This window comes from Chionomys nivalis, chromosome 26 (assembly GCF_950005125.1).
Source record: "Chionomys nivalis chromosome 26, mChiNiv1.1, whole genome shotgun sequence".
Taxonomy (NCBI): domain Eukaryota; kingdom Metazoa; phylum Chordata; class Mammalia; order Rodentia; family Cricetidae; genus Chionomys; species Chionomys nivalis.
In genome coordinates this window covers 20,322,967-20,333,631 of record NC_080111.1, presented here as the reverse complement: position 1 = coordinate 20,333,631, position 10,665 = coordinate 20,322,967, and positions in this window count along the sequence as shown.

The window sequence follows — 10,665 nt, the reverse complement described above, 5'->3', positions numbered from 1 at the left end:
ACTCACCTTAATTTTCTATTTGTCAAATTTGTCATGGTTGTTGCTGGTTGTTGTTTTACACATATTTTTGAGTTAACTCACTTGTGAAGTCAGACAACAACTTGTGGTCAGTTTTCTTGTCTCCACTGTGTGGGTTCCAGAGATTAAACTCAGTTACCAAGCTTGGAGACAATGTTTGCACCAACTGAACCATCTTCACACAAGTCTTAAAAGGTAGAGAATGAGGTACTCATAAATCTTAAGATTTCATAGAAAGTCTTAGAACAACAACTCTTTATGACCATTCCATGGAAACAAAATTGGAAGTCAGTCAGGTTCTATTACTTACTATTATTATTACTAATTATTATTATTATTATCTTACTATTAAACCATGACAAGGGGCCAACTTCTCTTTATTTTTAATTCAATTACAGCAAATTCAAAATTATCACCTAAATTTCACTAAACATGGCAGGCCACACATTTTTTTTTTTTATAATTTTCAGCTTAATTTGACAAGAAAGAAAAAGCCCTCACCCAAACTCATGTTCCATTACTTTCTATGGATTCTTTTCTCTATTATAGGATGACTTGGCTTAAGAACCTTTTCATTACCAATCATTTTCATCTAAAGACACACACTGAAATGTTGACTTACTTTTCAATGAGCTCCTGATTCTGACTTTAAAAATTGCAGGTAACTGACTGAGCATGTGCACAGCGTTGTTAAAATGCCGACCCTTTCATCTTGAACAGGCTGGCTTTTGGGTTTTGAGCACCTGCTTGGTGATCCCAGGGCAATGAAATGAACCTGCAAAGGTGCTAGGCTGTCATCCGAGAAGCATTGGCTAGGTCACTTTCCATTCTGTATGGGAGTTTGCAGATGATTTAAGTTAAAGATCTGAAGATGAAATGATGGTCCCAGACTATCCAGGTAAGAGCAAAGTTCTCATAAGGATCCTACAAAGAAGGTGGCGAAAAGGTCATAATGAACGTGACATATGGTAGGACCGAGCAAAGGCTACAGGAAAGACGTGACACTGTGAGCCTTGAAGACAGAGGCAGCAATCATGGGCCAAGGACTGTGCACGGTTTCTAGAAGCTGAAAAAGATAAGGACTCAAAGTTCTCCTTTGATGTCCTCAGGACAAGTGAAGGCTTGTGCACCTATTTTTATTTTTTAAAGTGTTTTGCAGGTAACTGAGAAAACAGCTTAAACCGGCTGCCGTATAAAGAACTAAACTTGTGCCAACCTAAGTTCAGTTCCACAGAACCCACATAAAAGAGCCCACCTGTAACTAAAATGGAGGGTTAGCAAAGGGACAGGAGACCATAAGATTCCAGTATTCCTGATACCCATTGGCCAGACAGATTAGCAGAACTGATTAGTTCTGTGTTCCAAGAGACAATCTGTCTCAAAAGAGACAAATAGACAAATAAATAAATAAACAAACAAACAATATAAATAAGGGTGAAGAGTAATGAAGAAAAGAGACCCAATTCTTGCCTTTTGTTTTGACATAAATGTGTGCACAACAGCAAATGAGCAACCAACACACACACATACACTCACAATTCACACATCCATTTATCTTTTTATATGTACTATAGTACTTAGGATGGATCCCAAGGTCTTATGTTCTAAGCTCTCTTATCTACAGAATTTATAAGACTGAATTATCACTCTAAGTCATTAATTTTGTGTGTATTTGTTACTACATAAATAGAAAGAAAATAGAAGCTTAATTGGATTTGATTGTTTGTTTTCTGATTGAATGAAAACTCAAGAAAATCTTGGCTTTCAACCCGACCATTCTTTCAGGGGCAGTTTGGTAAAGAACAGAGAAATGCTTTCTCTGCCTTTGCTCCTTTCATGGGCCAGTGAAAAAGGATTTTCCCTGTATAAACTAAAATCCCCCAACCTACTGATTTTATTTATTGCAATCACAAGCCCATTCTGACCATGTAGTGTTTTAACACTGCATGCTGGGATAGTGGAGATGAACTGGACTGGACTGGCAAAAATGGCATTTCTTCTATAGTTCCACTTCATTTTTCTTTGTTTACTAATTAATTGTTGACAACATCTGTCCCTCATCTCTTTCTTCCTAGCCTCTAGCTCTCATGTACTCATCACCATCATGAAATAGTAGTTGCTTAGAATCGCCATCTTATTATATGTCTGATACATCACATGACCAATTAACCTATTTAACCCTAGCTACAACTATAAAGGGATGTCACTTAAATTATCTCATTTCTAGAGAGATACTGAGATTAGTCCACTCAAAGCTGTAGACCAGGCTGCAGCAGGGTCAGCGTTGAGATTCGGTGATGTCAGGTGCAAGGCAAAGAATACACACTTCCATTCTGATCCTAAATATTGGAGGAAAACAGAACTTAGTGTACAAGCAATAACAACCATGGAGTAGTTTGCATCTCTTCCAACTCTCTATGGCAAACTAAGAAAGAAGAAGCTGTCCACAGAAAGTGTTGACCTTGGTTTTATCAAACTAAAATTAAAATATTAGAATTGATTAGAGGAAGTAAGAGTTATTGAAAGGAATATGTACTTTTTCAAGTTGCCTTTGTGTTCAGAGCATAACCACAGTGTGCCTGCCTCTAAGAGGAGCTGGCAACTGTACATTTCTCACCAGGACAATTTGTCCACTTGTCCTTGAGAGTAACTAAACAGAAATTATAATATTTAATGAGAAAAGAACGCGCATCTACGTGGCTTTAAAAATGTCACCGTGTCTCTGTGTGTTGTGAGACTAGATAGCCCAGGGACTTAGAGTAAAACCAAATACTTCTGTCTGTTCTTTAAAAAAAACTGACAGCAAGGTGATTACTAATGACATTTTGCTATACTCATAGATCTGTGCCTTGTTCAGTTATCGTCAATTACCCTTCCCCCTGCAGCAGATAGAGTCAAATACAGAGACCCACATACAGACATTATACAGAAAGTGAGAGACCGTGGAATGCTCAGCTGTAGATGAGTCTCCATCAAATCTCTCTGTTTCTTTATTATTGTTACACACACACACACACATAAGTGCATTGTGTGTATGTGCATGTGTGCATGCACATACATGTGTGTATGTACAAAGGCATAAATATAGGATACTGTCTGTGTGTGTTTTGCGTGTGTTGTGGGCCCATATTTCTACATGGTGTGACAGCCAAGTTCTCAGGCTGTCTCTACCCTAACAAAAGCTCCGGATATGTTGCTCCTTTTCTTTCGCAATTATGTAGATCACCTGAGAAGAGGTGTGAATTCCAAGCTAGTGACTGAGCTGGGATGTGATTTAGGAACTGGCTGGCAGGACAGAGAAAGATCTGCTACAGTTCAATAAGCTGGAGATGCTAGAAGTTTGATGTATGTGGGTCCATTAGGGCTGAGCCCCCCAGGATCTACCATCTTCCTTCACAGATACTCATTCAACAGTGTTCATTGCCACATAGTTCACAAAACCCAGGAAGTGGGAACATCCTAAATGTCCTTTAACCATGGACAGTACATAAAAAAATTTTGGTACATGTATATAATGTATACTGTATAATGTAATACTATATATAAAATGCAAATGTGGTACACAGGAACAATAAAATATTATTCATCTGTAGAGCAAAATGAAAATTTCAAGCAAATCAATGCATCTAAAAGGGTTATTTAGACCTAGAAAGACAAACACCACAAGTTCACTCTCATATGAAGTTCCAAATCTTCAGGTGTGAATATGCAGCACGGAGTAACCACAGAAACCTGGGAAATGTAAGTGGAGCACAGATATGTGGTTGTTCTTGAGATGGGAATCATATACGGGTTTTCATAGACAGGTAATGTGAAGTGTAAAACAGAAAAATGTAAAGGGGAGCTTCACTGGGGAGAAGGAAGTCAAGGCATAAAGAGGAAGAAAGATGAGAGACAAATAGCATCAGTGTTTAATAAAGCCTTAAGGGATCATATTATATATGTTTATATATATATACACACACACAAACACAGACACACACATACACACACACACATATATATATATATATATAAATACACACACACACACACACACATATATAAACACATATCAACGTTAAGCCACTCAGGCTGACAATGATCCCCTGAGGAAGCGTGGACGAACAACACCTTCATACCAAACACAATACATATCCTTTAGAATAGTTGGGCAGGTAGTCCAGTGAGTCCTTAAACAATATAGACTATGGCTGTAGCCCTTGGTTGCCATTCAGAAGTTGAAGGTAAGCCCCTCTTGCTGAATACACTGAAAACTAATGATTAGAATTGTGTCTAACCTGAAAACCTATACTAGGCATGATATCAAGGGAGGGACACAATTAGTCTTACACCTATGAACCACAGCAACGATCATTTTGGCAAAGATATGCAAAGGAGTAATAAATGGCACACATAAGATAGTGGTGATCAATAACTGTCCAAATGGAGCAAAGAAAAAAAGGGTAGGGAAATCATCCTTGTACTATAAACCTAGCCAGTATCCTGGAGTGAAAGAGGTCATGTAGCTTAGAGAATAATCTACTACCTCCATTTTACTGGATCCGAATTCTTTCTTACTACATTCTAATCTCACCTTTTGTCTACTATCAAGTCTCATCAGAGAAGCTTCTCCTTAGTACAAATGAAGATTGTCCCAGAAAGCCATGGCTAAACATCTTGATAGTTTTAGGAAATTATAAAAGAAATTACTGACATCTTCTAATGTATGTGTTATACACCATACTTAAGTATATATATGGATTTGCTTGGATATGCACATATGTATAGCAACCTTTCTGATGAGCCAAATGAACCTAATCAAAAAGGAAATTGCAAATCTGGAAAGCTTCAGACAGACAGATTAGAAGATTTTTATGGACTATTAAATAACCATTTGTCGTCATTCTCAAAAACAAAGTTGTTCAAGTGACTCATGGAGGGGTTTGGTGTCCTGCTAATTTAGATCCTCGGAGCTCCAGCTTCCTTTCTCCTCCTTGTCTCCTGAAGCCACTCCTTCTGAACCACATTAGGAAGGTTTGCCTCTCATTCATGCCTGGTCTAACCTTGTGCTGTGGGAAGTGTGGAAGGAGGAAGGAATTGTAAGGGGGAGAAGAAACATATTTTCAAAAAAAACCACAGCACAACAACACTCTGCACTTGTGGCTTGGCTGCAGGACCCTGGGAGATGGGTGGTAAACCTATGCTTAGGAATTTTCTGCTATGCCATGAGCCATCTCCAAGTATTAGGACTAAAAATAATTCCAAAGTTCACTTCTAAACCTTGGACTTCCAAACGTACATTTGTCTGTTCTGTTACAGATGACGGATCTGAAATGAAAACTGATCTTTTTTCCTCCCTCTGCAGCAAAGGCCACATTCCATCCATCCAAACCGCAGCACGTTGGAACTGAAATAGTCCAGTCCCTCACAGAGATGAGTCACTCTAGTAGTGACTCTAAGATTCGCTCCTTTCATATCTAAATGGTAACTTTTTAGTGTGTCTTCTGCTATTAAACTTAGAAACCCTTTCATGGAAATCAAACAGATTTGCTTTGGGAGGAAAAGAAAAGCTATGAGGGGTTATATTTCTAATGATTCGTGTTACAATAGCACTTTCGTCAGACTGTAGAGCTAGGCTGTTTGAGCAGCAAATCTGGGGCCCCCAGAGAGAAGACAGGGGTCTTGTGGACTGACTCTAAGCTTTCCACTCTGAACTCAGTCGGGATACTTTAGCAGACTTTGGGTTATTCCTTGTGAAGAGTCAGTTCAGAGTAGGGAATTTGATAAAAACAAAACAGAGTGTGGACCCAAATATGAACACTAAAGCTGTACTTATGACAGGTAGACTGGCTTGTGCAATAGGGTCCTAGACCTTGTCATTTACGAAGGGTAATTCTGTGTGTTGTAAACAAAGGAGCTGCTATGCTCAGGGGAGCACTGGGAAGCATGTCCCATGTAAACCATCTTAAAGAAGATGTCAGAGGAACAGTCAACACAACAGGCTAAAGTCTGAGGAAATACCATCCGATTCAATGAACAATAAAGAAAGCTCTGAGACAGCTTTAGCTTCAGTCTTTTGATTTCCAAAGCAGTAACAGGATGATATTCTGTAGCTTTCATAGACAATGACTGTGATCCAAACATGGAATCCAGAAAATTTGAGGTAATCAAATTACATTTCTACATTGGTTCATCTTGAGTACGAGGTTCACAGTGAAAGCGCACAGTTATTTGGTAGTTTGGTAACAAATCAAAATGAGGATAAAAATGCTACAAAACTATAAATCTAATTAGGTAAAACAGGAAGCTGCACTGAAATCATAAATGTGTTTTTGTTTGGAATGTCTGTGAAGTCATGAAATAGCAAAGTGTCTTAGTGTCTCCGGCCACTTTCACATAATATGAAAGGCTGGAAAATTTATAAAGAGCAAAGATGTATTTCATACAGCTGGGGAGGCTGAGAATCTAGTGTCAGGAAGCTGCCAGGGCATCACACAGTAAGGATGTAAAATTTGAGTTCAGAGTTTCCTCTTTCTTTCTATAAAGTCATAAATTTCAGTGTGGGGCCCAGGCCTCCTTAGTTCATCCAGTCATATCTGCCTCCTAGAGTCCTGACCTCCAAATGCCACAACATATTGAATTTGGAATTAAGTTGTCAAAATACGAGTCACATTCAAACCACAGCGTACTTCAGAGATTGCGGAGGGAGAAGACATTTCATTAGTCTTTTGTTCTCAGGGTCTTGCTCTATAAACTTCTTTAAAGGTACAATGCATTATAACATTCAACTAGGAATGGCACCATTATTAACCAGTACTAGATGAAGAGTACCTATTAGGTTGGTTGGGTCTTCCATGTATGCTTTCTTCAGCAAGTCTAATTTTCAATCATTTATAATTTTATTATAATTACTCTTCCTTTATATGGTAGCAATGTCCGTTCTATGGATAAAGTTAAAGTATTGGCAACAAAATCACAAAAGCTGTAAAGGCTTGATTATTTGCATGGTACCCAGGATTACATACATAGCAAGGCTATAACAGTCAAGCTTCCCTGGTTTTCGTTTGGGCAATTCAGCCAATTTTTTTTCTGCATCTTGGGAGTCTCTAGACTTGATGATATGTGTTTTATAACTCTTAATGTAACTAAGAAAATCGAAGTAAATTAAAAAAAAAAACACTATAAACACCAAAGCAGCAGACTAAAATGCCTGGGAAACAGGCCAATGGGATCGTGAAGTACGAAACTGAATCTAATTGTATTTTAACTATGAAGGCAGGGTTATGAAAAGGAAATCAAAGAAAATTTCCTAAATTAACTTTAAAATTGCAAATCTCCCATAGATTTCACTACATTATTAAAAATAACAGCTGTCCCAAAATTATTCTTCTCTCATCTGAGTTTTCTTGTATCAGTAGCCATATAAGACACTAGGAGGATTTTAACCATAAAGGAGAATTATGTAGATAGTTTTTGAGGCATTTCACACAAAATACTCACCAATATCTATTTGTTAAGCACTGATTATGATTTAAATCTCCAAACCCTAAAATGGGGTTTGGAGAAGTTACTCAGCAGTTAAGAGTGGGATTAGGTTCCTACCACATGGAGGGGGAAGCACCAAACAGACAGTGACCTCAGCTCCGGGAAATCTGATGCATCTCTGGTCTCTGTGGTTACACAGACACACAGACACACACACACACACACACACACACACACACACACACACACACTGAATGAATGAATGAATGAATGAATGAATAGCAAATCTTCTTTATACCTAAATAACAATATTTGTGAGGTTTTCACAGATGCTCTACTCCTTTCTGTGTAGTTAAAATTCACATAAACTTTAAATTGATAGCAGCCATTAAGATGAACGGTCTATTTTGTACCACTTTCCTAAGATGATAAAAATGAGTCAAAGCAAGATGGAGTAACAAGGTGCAAGTTAAGCAATTAGTAAGAAAGTCAGACTGTGAACCCAGACTGCTACAGAATAGCATACTAAGCAATCTATAACAGCTGCAGTACTGATCACATTATTAAATAAACATACTAAAAATAAGAAGGCAAAAAACATGCAAAAATATGTAACTATTGTGCCCTTCACTATATTGTCACATTGACAATATAGATACCAACATATCTGGTACTGTGGTTTTGTGAACTAAAATTGCATTAGTGTTCAGAGAAACTCCAAAGCCATGAGTGCAGAGAAGTGGGCGAGTCTTATGATGGCTCCTCTGGAAATAAGATAATTCTTTAAATACCTCTGACAGACAAGCAATTGTGGGTTTGAAATCTTGATTTGGCTGTGGAAAATTAGCCTATCAGAGATGCCACCTCTACCACTTGGCAGCATTCATTGAGAACTCACACATTTCTACTTTTCAAAGAGGTTGAGCATTCTTGAATTGGGTTAGGTAGAAGAATGGTTTTTCAGAGATGTACTGAAATGAAGGGTATCCTGCAAACACTAAAGTGTTACTGGCTCTAAGAAGGGAAACTGAGACTGTATGTGGATTGTCTGGATCCACTGTTCATGGATGTTTGATTAGATTGGTCAAGCTTAAGCCAAAAGGCAGGAAATAAGAATGTGATTACAATGGCAATACCCAAAACTGCATAGTTCTGCATAGCCCTGTAATAGGAGTCTGCTCATTTGTTCCCCAGCTGCCCAGAACTGAATAATCACAAAGAAACTATATTTAATAACAACACCGTTTGACCAATGACTCTGGCCTCTTACTAGCTAGCTCTGACATCTTAAATTAATCTATTTCCATCAAACTGTGTATCTCCACAAGGCTGTGGCCTACCAGTAAAGTTCCTAAGGTTCCAACATGTCCTCCTCTGTTGGCAGCTACATGGTGTCCCCCTGACTCTGTATACTCTCTCTCTATGTCTTTTCCAGCCTGGCTATATTCTGCCCTGCTATAGCCAAACCAGCTTTATTCATTAACAAATAAAAGCAACACATATACAGAAGGACATCCCATGTCATCTCCCCTTTTCTATCTAATTAAACAGGAAGGTTTCGCCGGGCGGTGGTGGTGCATGCCTTTAATCCCAGCACTTCGGAGGCAGAGGCAGGCAGATCTCTGTGAGTTCGAGGCCAGCCTGGTCTACAAGAGCTAGTTCCAGGACAGGAACCATAAAAGCTATGGAGAAACCCTGTCTCGAAAATCAAAAAAACAAAACAAAACAAAACAAAAAAAGCAGGAAGGTTTAAACTTTAACATAGCAAAAATATATAAAACAAAATAGGTATCAAGCAAGAATTACAGTTATAATATTTAGTCTTATATCCTATCTTTGTGAACTTAAAGTTTTATATCTAACTTATCTTTGTCATAACTAAAAAAACTATAATTATAATTATCTAGTCTTCAACTCCATCAAAGACTCCAGAAGGATATAATATTACCTAAGTAAACAGGAAGTGCATTGTAAGCAACATCTAAAACTCTAGAATTGATGGAGACATCTTGCTGCCTGGACAGTCACTCAAAGTTCTCTGGACAGTCACTCTAAGTTCTTCTGTAATATTGGGACATCAGTCTTCAGGCTACAGGCCCATAGTATCTAGCAGACTTTTCTGTGCAGCAGAAAATTTGAAGATCTGTTCTGCCTTGTAATGGCAAAGTTTGTCAGTCACTTTCTTCTGTGTCCTGCTGAATATCTGGCATATTCTTTATGAAGCAAGAACCCTGAAAGACTGTCTCACTTTTAGGCATGTTCATTTTTCTTCAGGTCCTGCATGTTCAGTTCACACAGCATATCATCAATCAGTCCAGGCATGAGCAGTTTCTTGCCCAAATGGCCAGCCTGTCACAGTGAAGGCAAATTGTATAATGAGTTTCTTCAGTCATCCTCTTTGAAGTAATTTGTGCTGCCACAAGCAGACATGTCTCACTGTCAAGAAAAACCTAAGTTCTTAAAACATTTTAAATGCCATATTCTATAGGTCTTTGAAGCATTGAAGGTTATCTATCTAACTGAAATATATCTCTATATATTTAGAAAACCTAAATAACACAACTACAAGCTTGACTATTATAAATGGCTCTCTATTAATCTATAATTTTTAATTATATATTACATTTTAAATAAACACTATAAACATATAACCTTAAATAAGAATAGAAATATATTTATAACAAAACTGACTGCAAATTTTTATCAATAAACCAAAGTTCATACCAATGCAAAGTATTCATCTTTATATTATATCTCCTACACCCTTTTTAAAGAAAGAGTTTGACTGTGACCATTTAACCATTTAAACCAACCTCCTTTAAATGAAAACAAACATTTATAAACAATCATTTTGGGAATTTGGGCATAGTTTTCTCCAAACTGCTTCCTGCTGTTTGTTGGGCAAATTATTTTTAGGGTCATGCAGACCTCTTGAGTGGTCTTGTTCCATCAAACCACATAAACCAGGATGGAATCAATAGGTTCTCATCTCCCATGGAAACAAAAGAAGAACGTTTTTTCCAAAACAAGATATCCTTAGACCCAAATTTTGAGGTCAAGATGACTTTAAAATATTTATGTTGGTTTAGCTTAGCAGGCCCCTGAATCAAATTTCTCTCTGTAGTCAAGAAATTCAAAGGAAACACAATAATATGCATAATCCAGACTGTATTTTCCATC